Source organism: Salmo salar, chromosome ssa13, assembly GCF_905237065.1.
Source record: "Salmo salar chromosome ssa13, Ssal_v3.1, whole genome shotgun sequence".
Classification (NCBI taxonomy): Eukaryota; Metazoa; Chordata; class Actinopteri; order Salmoniformes; family Salmonidae; genus Salmo; species Salmo salar.
The window spans coordinates 64,838,115-64,850,375 of NC_059454.1; positions in this window are offsets into that span (position 1 = coordinate 64,838,115).

The following is a 12,261-nucleotide window of genomic DNA, read 5'->3' on the forward strand; positions in this document are numbered from 1 at the left end:
GAAATGAACTTTCAAAACCTTTGATGTCAGTTTAGTTAGGCTGGCTAAATGGGATGGTCATGATTCAACATCTCATCTCCATGCTATATGTGACAGACCAGTAGATGGCCCATTTACTAAGCCTATTATTGCACATTCCAACAGATACATTTTAATTTAATGTTTTTTCGGCTATCAACTACATTATATTAAATTGGCTAGATATATATATAAATAGGCTGTATAAGTAGTAGCCAGGCCCAGCCAATCAGACTTAGTTTTTCCCACAAAAGGGCTTTATTACAGACATTCTGAGGAAATGTTCGCATGGTATTTATAAGCAATAATTTATGCTGTTTCTCTGTCTGCTTTTGTATATTTAGTATATAATCTAGATCATGCATTCTATTGTACTAGTTACTGATTTATAGAGTTTCTGATGTACACTACATGACCAAAAGTATGTGGACACCTGCTCGTCGAACATCTCTTTCCAAAATCATAGAGTTGGTCCCCGTTTGCTGCTATAACAGCCTCCACACTTCTGGGAAGGCTTTCCACTAGATGTTGAAACATTTTTGCGGCGACTTGCTTCCATTCAGCCACAAGAGCATTAGTAAGGTCGGGCACTGATGCTGGGCGATTAGGCCTGGCTCACAGTCGGCGTTCCAATTCATCCCAAAGGTGTTCGTTGGGATTGAGGTCAGGGCTCTGTGCAGGCCAGTCAAGTTCTTCCACACAGATCTAGAAGAAAAAAATCTGTATGGACCTCTCTTTGTGTACAGGGGCATTGTCATGCTAAAACAGGACAGGGTCTTTCACAAACTGTTGCCACAAAGTTTGTCTACAATGTCATTGTATGCAGTAGCGTTAAGGTTTTTCTTCACTGGAACTACAGGGCCTGAACCATGGAAAAAAAGACCCAGACCATTATTCCTCCTCCACCGAACTTTACAATTGGCATTATGTATTCGGGCAGGTAGCGTTCTCCTGGCATCCGCCAAACCCAGATTCAACCGTCGGACTGCCAGATGGTGAAGCGTGATTCATCACTCTAGTGAACGAGTTTCCACTACTCCAGAGTCTAATGGCGATGAGCTTTACACCACTCCAGCCAACGCTTGTCATTGCGTATGGTGATCTTAGGCTTGTGTGTGGCTGCTCGGCCATGGAAACCCATTTCATAAAGCTCCCGACGAACAGTTATTGTGCTTCCAGAGGCAGCTTGGAACTCGGTAGTGAGTGTTGCAATCGAGGAGAGATGATTTTTACACGCTATGTGCTTCAGTACTCGACTCTCCCGTTCTGTGACCTTTTGTGGCCTACCACTTCGTGGCTGAGCCGTTGTTGCTCCTAGACATTTCCACATCACAATAACAGCACTTAGTTGACCGGGGCAGCTCTAGCAGGGCGGAAATGTGACTAACTGACTTGTTGGAAAGGTGACATCTTATGACGGCGGCACGTTGAAAGTCACTGAGCTCTTCAGTAAGGCCATTCAACTGCCAATGTTTGAAATGAAATTGCATGGCTGTGTGCTCAATTTTATACACCTGTCAGCAATGAGTGTGGTTAAAATAGCTGAATACACTAATTTGAAGTGGTGTCCACATACTTTTGTATATGTAGGCTGCGGTCGAAACACTTAAAAGACACACCCTTGTCCACTTACCCTTGGGGGAATCCCCGTTGCCATATTGGCGGGTGGTCCAAATGATTAGCCAAGCAAGGGAAGTTTGCAACGTAAGCCCCTCAGCCCTCGTTTTTAGTCGGCTTTGTGAGTGTACAATTATGTTCACTCTGTGGCCTGAAATTCCCCATAATTAAATTTGTGACGATTGTACACCCGATAAGAAAAGTCAGCGAAAACTTAAAAACAACATCAATGGAGAAGTCAGCATACAAGTGTAAGTAAAAACGAATACAAATAAGTTAGAAATTGTGCTACTAATGCACGACGGCACAAACACGTCTCGTAAAAAGTAAATCTGTTTTTGTTTGGTTATCTTTTGGAAATTGTAGAAATAAAACGTTTTCCTTCTTCAGAAGTTCCAGCTAGGCAGGCTAACATTAGTTAGCTAATTAATTTGCTAGCTATCATACAGTAGGCGTATATTAATATTATATTTCATATAAGTAGACATGCATTCATAATTGACTGTAGAGCATATAAACCACCATCAAGCTACCTGGCTGAAAACACAATCATTGCGGGATGAACAAGTGTCGAATTTTCAGCCAAGGGTGGTCCATTTAAAATTCCTCCCTCACTTCCTCGCACCTTGCCCTGCAAGTGTATACTCGTCAGATGTCATAATACGTCATCAGAAGTGTCCACTTAATTTGAGGGCTGAGGGGATACGGTGTGTCTTAAGTGTTTGGACTGCAACCATAGTGTATTTTCTTGCCTGATCATGTGACATATGCAATTATCCTTGACATAGAAAACAGGTGTGTGTGCTGACAATTTACACTGATGATGGCCTGAGGCAAAATACTTTTTGTTTCGTTTTCACCTTTTATTTATGCACTTTCTTACACTATAATATATTCTTTGGCATCATGTTGCTTCAATTAACATCTTTATTTTGCTTTCAAGCCTCAGTTTTAAATCTATTCCTTTTTTCTACAGTGTGCAGTTCTCTATTTCTATAAGCAGCCCTGGTACTGTATATTAGCCCAAAATACTTTCAGTGAACCATTTATAGTAGGCCACATTCTGCATGACAGTCTTTTAAGCTGCATTGTATACACTGAAAATAAAATGATGGTATTTCCTCCTTTATCTCCCTTATCTATGATCAGATGATGTTATGTCTGGTAATATATCCGACTCTCCAAATCTTTAGCCAATTGTCTGGACAATCTAAGCACTGGGTAATTAGTCATTATATAGCCTACCATGCTTAATGCATTTTACCTGGCTGCATAACATACGGTGCATCAATTGTCTCATCACAAATCTTAATTATAATCAGAATTAGTTATAGGATGTTGCAGTCATTATTTAGTCATAAAATAACCACAAAGAGGTGCATCAAGGTGGCTCTGACATTCAGTTCAATGCAATTGGTTATAGTAGTTGATTGATGCCAATACCTCCCCAGATACCTCCTTAGATCTATGATCAATAGAATCAGCCGTACAAAAAGAGATTCTAGAAATCATCATGTTTAATATAGAACATGTACCTGCTGACAAACAATAACAGTATTCAGGGAGTGAACACTTGACCACACCACTTGCATCAATACTGATAGGTAGGGGCCTACTGTCGTGGAGGAACTTCCCTTAGTGCAATTTCAATCTTGGCTGCACACTTTCTCATGATGCTCATGGAAACAAGGAATTGGAGTACACTGTCACCCAGAGGACATATAATGTATTGCAAGACCACTTTAAAGGGGGCTGAACTTCCTCGTTTTTTGGCTTGGCCATTAAAACTTCTTCAGTCGGTGGGTCCCCTGTCGGACGTTGAGCTAACGTAGTCTAAAATGAGGTTGTAATTAACAAGAACATTTCCCAGGACATAGACATATCTGATATTGGCAGAAAGCTTACATTCGTGTTAATCTAACTACACTGTCCAATTTACAGTAGTTTTTACAGTGAAAGAATGCCATGCTATTGTTTGAGGAGAGTGCACAGTTTTGAACATGAAAGTTATTAATAAACCAATTAGGCACATTTGGGCAGTCTTGATACAACATTTTGAACAGAAATAGAATGGTTCATTGGATCAGTCTAAAACTTTGCACATACACTGCTGCCATCTAGTGGCCAAAATCTAAATTGCAGCTGGGCTGGAATAATACATTTCTTGCATTTCAAAGATGAAGGTACAAAAAAATGTAAAAGAATGGTTGTTTTTTTTCTTTGTATTATCTTTTACCAGATCTATTGTGCTATATTCTCCTACATTCCTTTCACACAAACTTCAAAGTGTTTCCTTTCAAATGGTACCAAGAATATGCATATCCTTGCTTCAGGGCCTGAGTTACAGGCAGTTAGATTTGGGTATGTCATTTTAGGCGAAAATTGAAATAAGTGTCTGATCCTGAAGAGGTTTAAAGCGCAACTGGAAGCAATAAACAACTTCTCTAATAGAAAACGGCCCATGTTGCATCGATATTAGTCAGAAACATTTATTCTAGTGTCAAAATTGCGCTCTATCCAATACAACGGCAGAACACACCACAGTGAGACGGATGGTTTGTCGGCACTGGTGGTTTGTTTACATAGCAGGTTAGAAGAATTCATTTGGCAGGTTAGAAGAACTAACTTGACAGGTTATGAGACCTAACCAGGCAGGTTAGGATAACTAATGTGGCAGGTTAGGAGACTGATGTTAAGGTTAGAAAAATGGTTAGGGTAAGGCTTAGCTAAAATTCTACAGTTGTCAACAACTGTTATCCTCGACACGACAACTAGATTGAGCTGAAATGGTAGCCACAATGGTACAAACCATCAGTCTCGACAAACCATCAGTATCATAATACCTGCCCATCAGCACAGCGGATCTGACTTTCTTTACATAAGACAAGTTTCAATTTTCTTTACTTGAGAAATACTGCACCAAGAACCTTAGGTAGATGTAAAATTTCACGACTAAAACCTCCTCGGCAAAAATGTCAAAATGAATTACAGGTTGCTTAAATGATCATAGATTCATTCAGACTATTTTAGGGAAGTAATACTGTCTTTGTTCGTATGGCGTCTCATGATGAACTAACATCAGTAACTGGGGCTAGTTAGGGACCGTCAATGTTGCACATCTTTCAGTTGTATCATTAAATGCTTTCAATATTTGTTTATGAATTTCTACAATTTATAGTTGGTTTGAGGTTTTTAAATCTTAGAAATTTGGAGCTATTGACATTTTTTTATATTGTCTCATGTACATTGTGTTATTTACTGATGCTCCATAACTTGCCCCATAGGGATATCGAATGTCAAAGCAAGTTGTGCAGCTGCTCTCTGAATTGATGATTACTTGGGTGCTGCCAGCTGTGGGTATGTGCACAGGATTAAAATAAACAGAACACAATGAAAACTGTTATGGTACCCTTCAATCTGTGTCAATTTTTTTCTCTATAACTTCGCAAATCTCTGTTTTGCACGAGACTGACTTCATGACCAAAATGATATACCTTGTAGTCAATTTTTACAATAGAATAAATGTTTCTGACTCATATCTATGCCACATTGGCCGTTTTCAAATGAGAAATTGCTTTTAAGGGGCAGTCGCTCTTAAAAGCAAGTAACTGTCTAGTGAAATCTCACTTTTAAAAGTTAATATTCAGTTAACTCATACCCAAATAATGTTGTTGACTCGTATTTGGGGCTAAAGCAGGAATTGGAGAAAAAAAAAACACTTCTAAAACCCCACCTCGGTATTTGAGGTAGATGTGTACATGAAGGCAGGGTGAAGTGACTAGGCATCAGGATAGATAATAATAATATTCATAATAATAATAAGACTAAAATAAAGAACAGACCAGCAGCAGCAAAGGATGCGTGTAATGTGTGTGTATGAATGTGTGTTGTGTCGGTCTGCATGTGTGTTGTGTGTTTGTATGTCAATGTGTGAGGGTTTTGTGTGGGAGTGTCAATGTAGTGTGTGTGAGTGTGCATTTATATGGTTTGTATATAGTCTAGTGAGTGTGCGTAGGCTACAGCATTCCAACACAGAAAATCTGCTTTTTAACGTAGCCTACTTAATGACAATTTTTTGGAAAGAAAACTATTTAAATAATATTGTAAGTTATACCAGCATATGATCAAAGTACTGTAGTAATGAGAATAAAAAATGCCTTTGTATTTTCTTACGTATTTAAGTCAGTGCATGATACAAAGTAGTCAGACGCAACTGCTACAAATACATTTTTGAGCAGGGGATACTACCATTTCAAAAGTTATTAATTTGCACAATTACTGCCTTAAGTAATATCAATATAGATGTGACAATCGTCAAAATGAGTAGACCAAGGTGCAGCATGGAAAGGGCTCATATTTATTGTAACTCAGAACACTCAAACAAAATAACTAACAAAGAACAAACTAACGTCACATTCTGCATGCTTACTGAGCTGACAAAAAAAAAACAAGATCCCACACTGAAGGAGGGAAAAAGGGCTGCCTAAGTATGATTCCCAATCAGAGACAACGATAGACAGCTGCCTCTGATTGGAAACCATACCAGGCCAATCAAAGAAAAAAAAAACATAGAAATATGACGCAGAATGCCCACCCCATGTCACACCCTGACCTAACTAAACAGAGAAAAACGTCTCTCTCAGGTCAGGGCGTGACAATAGTCATCCCTCTATCTCAGATAGCTACATGTTAACTTCATTCATTGTTTATGCTTAGGCATTAGCTTGAATCTTAGACATTAGCTTAATTTTGAAAGGTTACTGAACAATCAGTAACATTTCATGTAAACTGTGATGCAAGGATCAACGATGTAACTTTAAGCTGCACACACAAGAATCTAGTTCAAGCACAACAACATGGTCGCTGAAGCCATCTTGAATATCAAGTCTGATAATAGCATGATTCATATGTCAGTTTAAAATAGAAATTTGCAATATTTCATGTGTATAAACTAAAAAACATTGACAAGGTATTAACTAAAAACACTCATGTTCCTTAGGTAGATTAGATTTCCCTTCTTTTAGCATTCCTATGAGATTACAACTAAACGAGTTTGCATTCAAACCTCTTCAGTGCCACAGATTGGCTCAAGGGTGTGAAACTATTCCAAACGGCCATCCCAGATTTGACATATTGAATCTGGAAAGATGCCCACCACTCACAACCACCCAGCAGGTGATACCTGGAACACACTGCCGGGACTGTAGCTGACAGTTGCCCGATGTGTCTCAGATTAAATACCTCCACCCCAGTAATTTTAGTCTCACTTAGTCTTCCCTGAGTGTTCATTCAGCTCTCTCAACTTTCACCTGTCACCTCTCATGCCACTTCTTATACTTTGTCCTCCTTTTTCTGCAGGCAAATTTGGCAATGTCCACCATGAAGACCTCCAGCAGATTTGTATTTATTTGTACTATTTTCTACATTGTACAATAATAGTGAAGACATAAAAACTATGGAATAACACACATGGAATCATGTAGTAATGAAAAAAGTGTTGAACAAATCTAAATATATTTCAGATTCTTCAAAGTAGCCACCCTTTGCCTTGATAACAGCTTTGCACACTCTTGGCATTCTCTCAACCAGCTTCACCTGGAATGCAGTCTTGAAGGAGTTCCCACATATGCTGAGCACTTGTTGGCTGCTTCTCCTTCACTCTGTGGTCCAACTCATCCCAAACCATCTCAATTGGGTTGAGGTCTTGTGATTGTGGAGGCCAGGTCATCTGATGCAGCACTCCATCACTCTCCTTCTTGGTTAAATAGCCCTTACACAGCCTTGATGTGTGTTGGGTTATTATCCTACTGAAAAACAAATGATAGTCCCACTAAGCGCAAACCAGATGGCATGGTGTATCGCTGTAGAATGCTGTGGTAGCCATGCTGGTTAAGTGTACCTTGAATTCTAAATAAATCACTGACAGTGTCACCAGCAAAGTACCCCCACACCATCACACCTCCTCCTCCATGCTTCACAGTGGGAACCACACATGCTCAGATCATCCGTTCACCTACTCTGCGTCTCCCAAAGACACGGCGGTTGGAACCAAAATTCTCAAATTTGGACTCATCAGACCAAAGGACAGATTTCCACCGGTCTAATGTCCATTGCTCGTGTTGGCCTAAGCAAGCATTTTCTTCTTATTGGTGTCCTTTAGTAGTGGTTTCTTCGCAGCAATTCGACTATGAAAGCCTTGGGATAAAGGCGCCAGAGGGGATGGCTGCCGTTTTACGAGCTCTTAACCAACTGTACTATTTTGTTAGTTTTTTCGCATTGTTTGTAACTCATTCTGTACATAATGTTGCTGCTACTGTCTCTTATGACCGAAAAGAGCTTCTGGACATCAGAAAAGCGATTACTCATCTCGAACTGGACAAAGATTTTTTTCTTTAATGAGCCCGACGCAAAGGATATACTGCTTTGTCGAGACAAGGCCCAAATCCCTGTCATCCGAGTGAAGAAAAGACAGAGAAGAATTCGCAGACGAGTAGGTAAACCACCACTACCCGCTGTATTATTGGCCAATATGCAATCATTGGAAAACAAACTGGACGATCTACGATTAAGACTATCCTACCAACGGGACATTAAAGACTGTGTAATATTTTATGTTTCACTGAGACGTGGCTGAACAACGACACCGATAATATAGAGCTGGCTGGCTTCTCTGTGCATCTGCAGGACAGAGCAGCTGCGTCTGGTAAGACACGGGGCGGGGGTGTGTGTCTATTTGTCAATAACTGCTGGTGCGCAATGTCTAATATTAAAGAAGTCTCGAGGTATTGCTCGCCTGAGGTAGAATACCTAATGATAAGCTGTAGACCACACTATCTACCAAGAGTTTTCATCTATATTATTCGTAGCCGTCTATTTACCACCACAAACCGATGTTGGCACTAAGACCGCACTCAACGAGCTGTATACGGCCAAAAGCAAACAAGAAATTGCTCATCCAGTACCTTGGTGTCCACATCACCAACAATCTATCATGGTCCAAACACACCAAGAGAGTTTTGAAGAGGGCACGACAACACCTTTTCCCCCTCAGGACACTGAAAAGATTCGGCATGGGACCCGAGATCCTCAAAGTTCTACAGCTGCACCATCAAGAGCATCGTGACCGGTTGCATCACTGTCTCCTATGGCAACTGCTCGGCAACTGACCGTAATGCGCTACAGAGGGTAGTGCGTACGGTCCAGTGCACCACTGGGGCCAAGCTTCCTGACATCCAGGACCTACAGTACCAGTCAAAAGCTTGGACACACCTACTCATTCAAGGGTTTTTATTTTATTTGACTGTTTTCTACATTGTAGAATAATAGTGAAGACATCAAAACTATGAAATAACACATGGAATCATTTCATTACCAAAAAAGTGTTAAACAAATCAAAATATATGTTAGATTCTTCAAAGTAAACCCTTTGCCTTGATGACAGCTTTGCACACTGTTTTTATTCAACCGGCTTCATGAGGTAGTCACATGGAATGCATTTCAATTAACAGGTGTGCCTTGTTAAAAATTAACTTGTGGAATTTAATGCGTTTGAGCCATCAGTTGTGTTTAGACAAGGTAGGGGCGGTATACACAAGATATACATTTTTGGTAAAAGACCAAGACCATATTATGGCAAGAACAGCTCAAATAAGCAAAGAGAAACGACATTCCATCATTACTTTAAGACATGAAGGTCAGTCAATGCGGAAAATATCAAGAACTTTTAAAGTTTCTTCAAGCGCTATGATGAAACTGTCTCTCATGAGGACTGCCACAGGAAAGGAAGACCCAGCGTCACGTCCTGACCAGTAAAGAGGTTATTTGTTATTGTAGTTTGGTCAGGACGTGGCAGGGGGTGTTTGTTTAATGTGTTTCGGGGTTTGTTGGGCAATGTTCTATGTTAGTCTATTTCTATGTCTGTGTCTACTTTATCTATTTCTATGCTTAGTTTATTGGTTTGACCTTCAATTGGAGGCAGCTGTTTCTTGTTGCCTCTAATTGAAGTTCCTATTTAGTAGGGGTGTTTTTTTTCATGGGTTTTTGTGGGTAGTTGTTCCATGTGTAGCTGTATGTCTCACAGGACTGTTTTTCGTTGTTGTTTTGATTAAGTGTTTTGTTTCGTTTTCTTCTCATTAAATAAAAGAAGATGAGCATACACATTCCCGCTGCACCTTGGTCACATCCTTACGACGAGCGTGACACCCAGAGGTACCTCTGTTGCAGAGGATAAGTTCATTACAGTTACCAGAAATTGCAGTCTGATGTCATGAGAGCACTAGAGCAAGTTTTTATCAAGGATCTCTCTGTACTTTGCTCTTTTCATCTTTCCTTCGATCCTGACTAGTCTGAGAGTCCTTTAGGTGCCTTTTGGCAAACCCCAATCGGGCTGTCCTGTGCCTTTTACTGAGGAGTGTCTTCTGTCTGGCCACTCTACCATAAAGGCCTGATTGGTAAAGTGCTGCAGAGATGGTTGTCCTTCTGGAAGTTTCTCCCATCTCTACAGAGGAACTCTGGAGCTCTGTCAGACTGACCATCAGGTTCTTGGTCACCTCCCTGACCAAGGCCCTTCTCCCCCTTGATTACTCAGTTTGGCCCTGCGGCCAGCTCTAGGAAGAGTCTTGGTGGTTCCAAACTTCTTCCTTTTATGATGGAGGCTGATGTGCTCTTGAGGACCTTCAATGCTGCAGACATTTCTTGGTACCCTTCCCCAAATCTTTGCCTCGACACAATCCTGTCTCGGAGCTCTACGGACAATTCATTTGACCTCATGGCTTGGTTTTTGCTCTGACATGCAGTGTCAACTGTGGGACCTTATATAGACAGATTTGTGCCTTTCCAAATCATGTCCAATCAATTGAATTTACCACAGGTAGACTCCAATCAAGCTGTAGAAACATCTCAAGGATGATCTATGGAAAGTGGACGAACCTGAGTCTCATAGCAAAGGGTCTGAATACTTATGTAAATAATTTTTAATAAATGTGAAGAAAAAAATGAAAACCTGTTTTCGCTTTGTCATTATGGGGTATTGTATATAGATTGATTGATTTTTTTTTGAATTAGGCTGTAACAAAATGCGGAAAAGTAAAGGGGTCTGAATATTTTCCGAATGCGTTGTACGAAGCTAATGTATGCAGTAGGATGTACTAAAGGATCCCGTGTGTCACCAGCCAGCAGTTCCACTCCTTGCCACGCTGGCCATTCACACCTGCAAAAAATAGCATTGTTGTCGCTCTACAGGTGAAACCAGAGTCCTCTTGACATTACTATGCAGTAAAAGTACAATTCTGATCAGAGGCCATGCAATATCTAGGCTTACATTAGTATTATTTCTGCTATAGCTTTATACCCAAATAGCCTAAGCACATAATATTCATATCCCACCCTTTTTATTTTAGTGTTAATATTTTAAGTCATTGTTACATTTTGTTAAGTGGCTAGGTCTATACGGTGTCAACTGTAATCAAACAACAGGCTTATTCTTTCTAAACTTAGCTAGGGCTACATTATGTCATTTCCAAACATATACCATATGACACACTTATTTGGTCCAAAATCTAGGCTATTTTAAGAATATGATTAAACAGCAAAACAATTCACAATACATACATGGCCCTACTAGCCATAGTAATAGGCTAGTAACAATCAAGATCATAGTCAAAATGCTAGCATACAAGCATAGCCTCAGTGGTGTAAAGTACATAAGTAAAAATACTTTAAAGTACTACTTATGTCGTTTTTGGGGGTATCTGTACTTTACTATTTATATTTTTACAACTTCTACTTCACTACATTCCTAAAGAAAATTATGTACTTTTTACTCCTTACATTTTCCCTGAAACCCAAAATTACTTGTTACATTTTGAATGCTTAGCAGGACAGGAAAATTGCCTAATACACACACTTATCAATAGAATATCAGTGGTCATCCCTACTACCTCTGATCTGGCGGACTCACTAAACGCACGTGCTTAATTTGTAATTATGTTTGAGTGTTGAAGTGTACCCCTGGCTATCCCTAAAAAAAAAACAAGAAAAGGGTGCCCTCTGGTTTATACTTTTATTTGTGATGCTTAAGTATATTTTAGCAATTACATTTACTTTTAATACGTAAGTATATTTAAAACCAAATACTTTTAGACTTTTACTCAAGTAGTTTTTTACTGGGTGACTTTCACTTTTACTTGAATCATTTTCTATTAAGGTATCTTTACTTTTAATCAAGTATGACAATTGAGTACTTTTTCCACCACTGCATAGCCTACATATTGTACCTTTATTCTTTTCTCTCCACAAGCATCCTAACCTGTAATCCATATCTACAATATCAACAACAAATGCCGGCCATTTTCAGCCTCCATATGTGTTGCTATTACCTTTCTGATCTGCCTCAAAAAGTCAGTCCAAAAAGGCCTGGCACATTTAAAATGGAGTGCATGTTCACTTTTTCACTGCAATAAAATGTCAAGCAAGCCTACCACAATCAATTAGTCCCCTAACTAGTCTAAATCCCTTCCCCTTTGTTCTCAAGCAGCTTTAGCCTCTTATGAGATTAGTTGATTTCCTCCAATTATATACCCTGGTCGTAGACCAAGCAAGTGATATAAGGTCCTACAGTTACTCTCT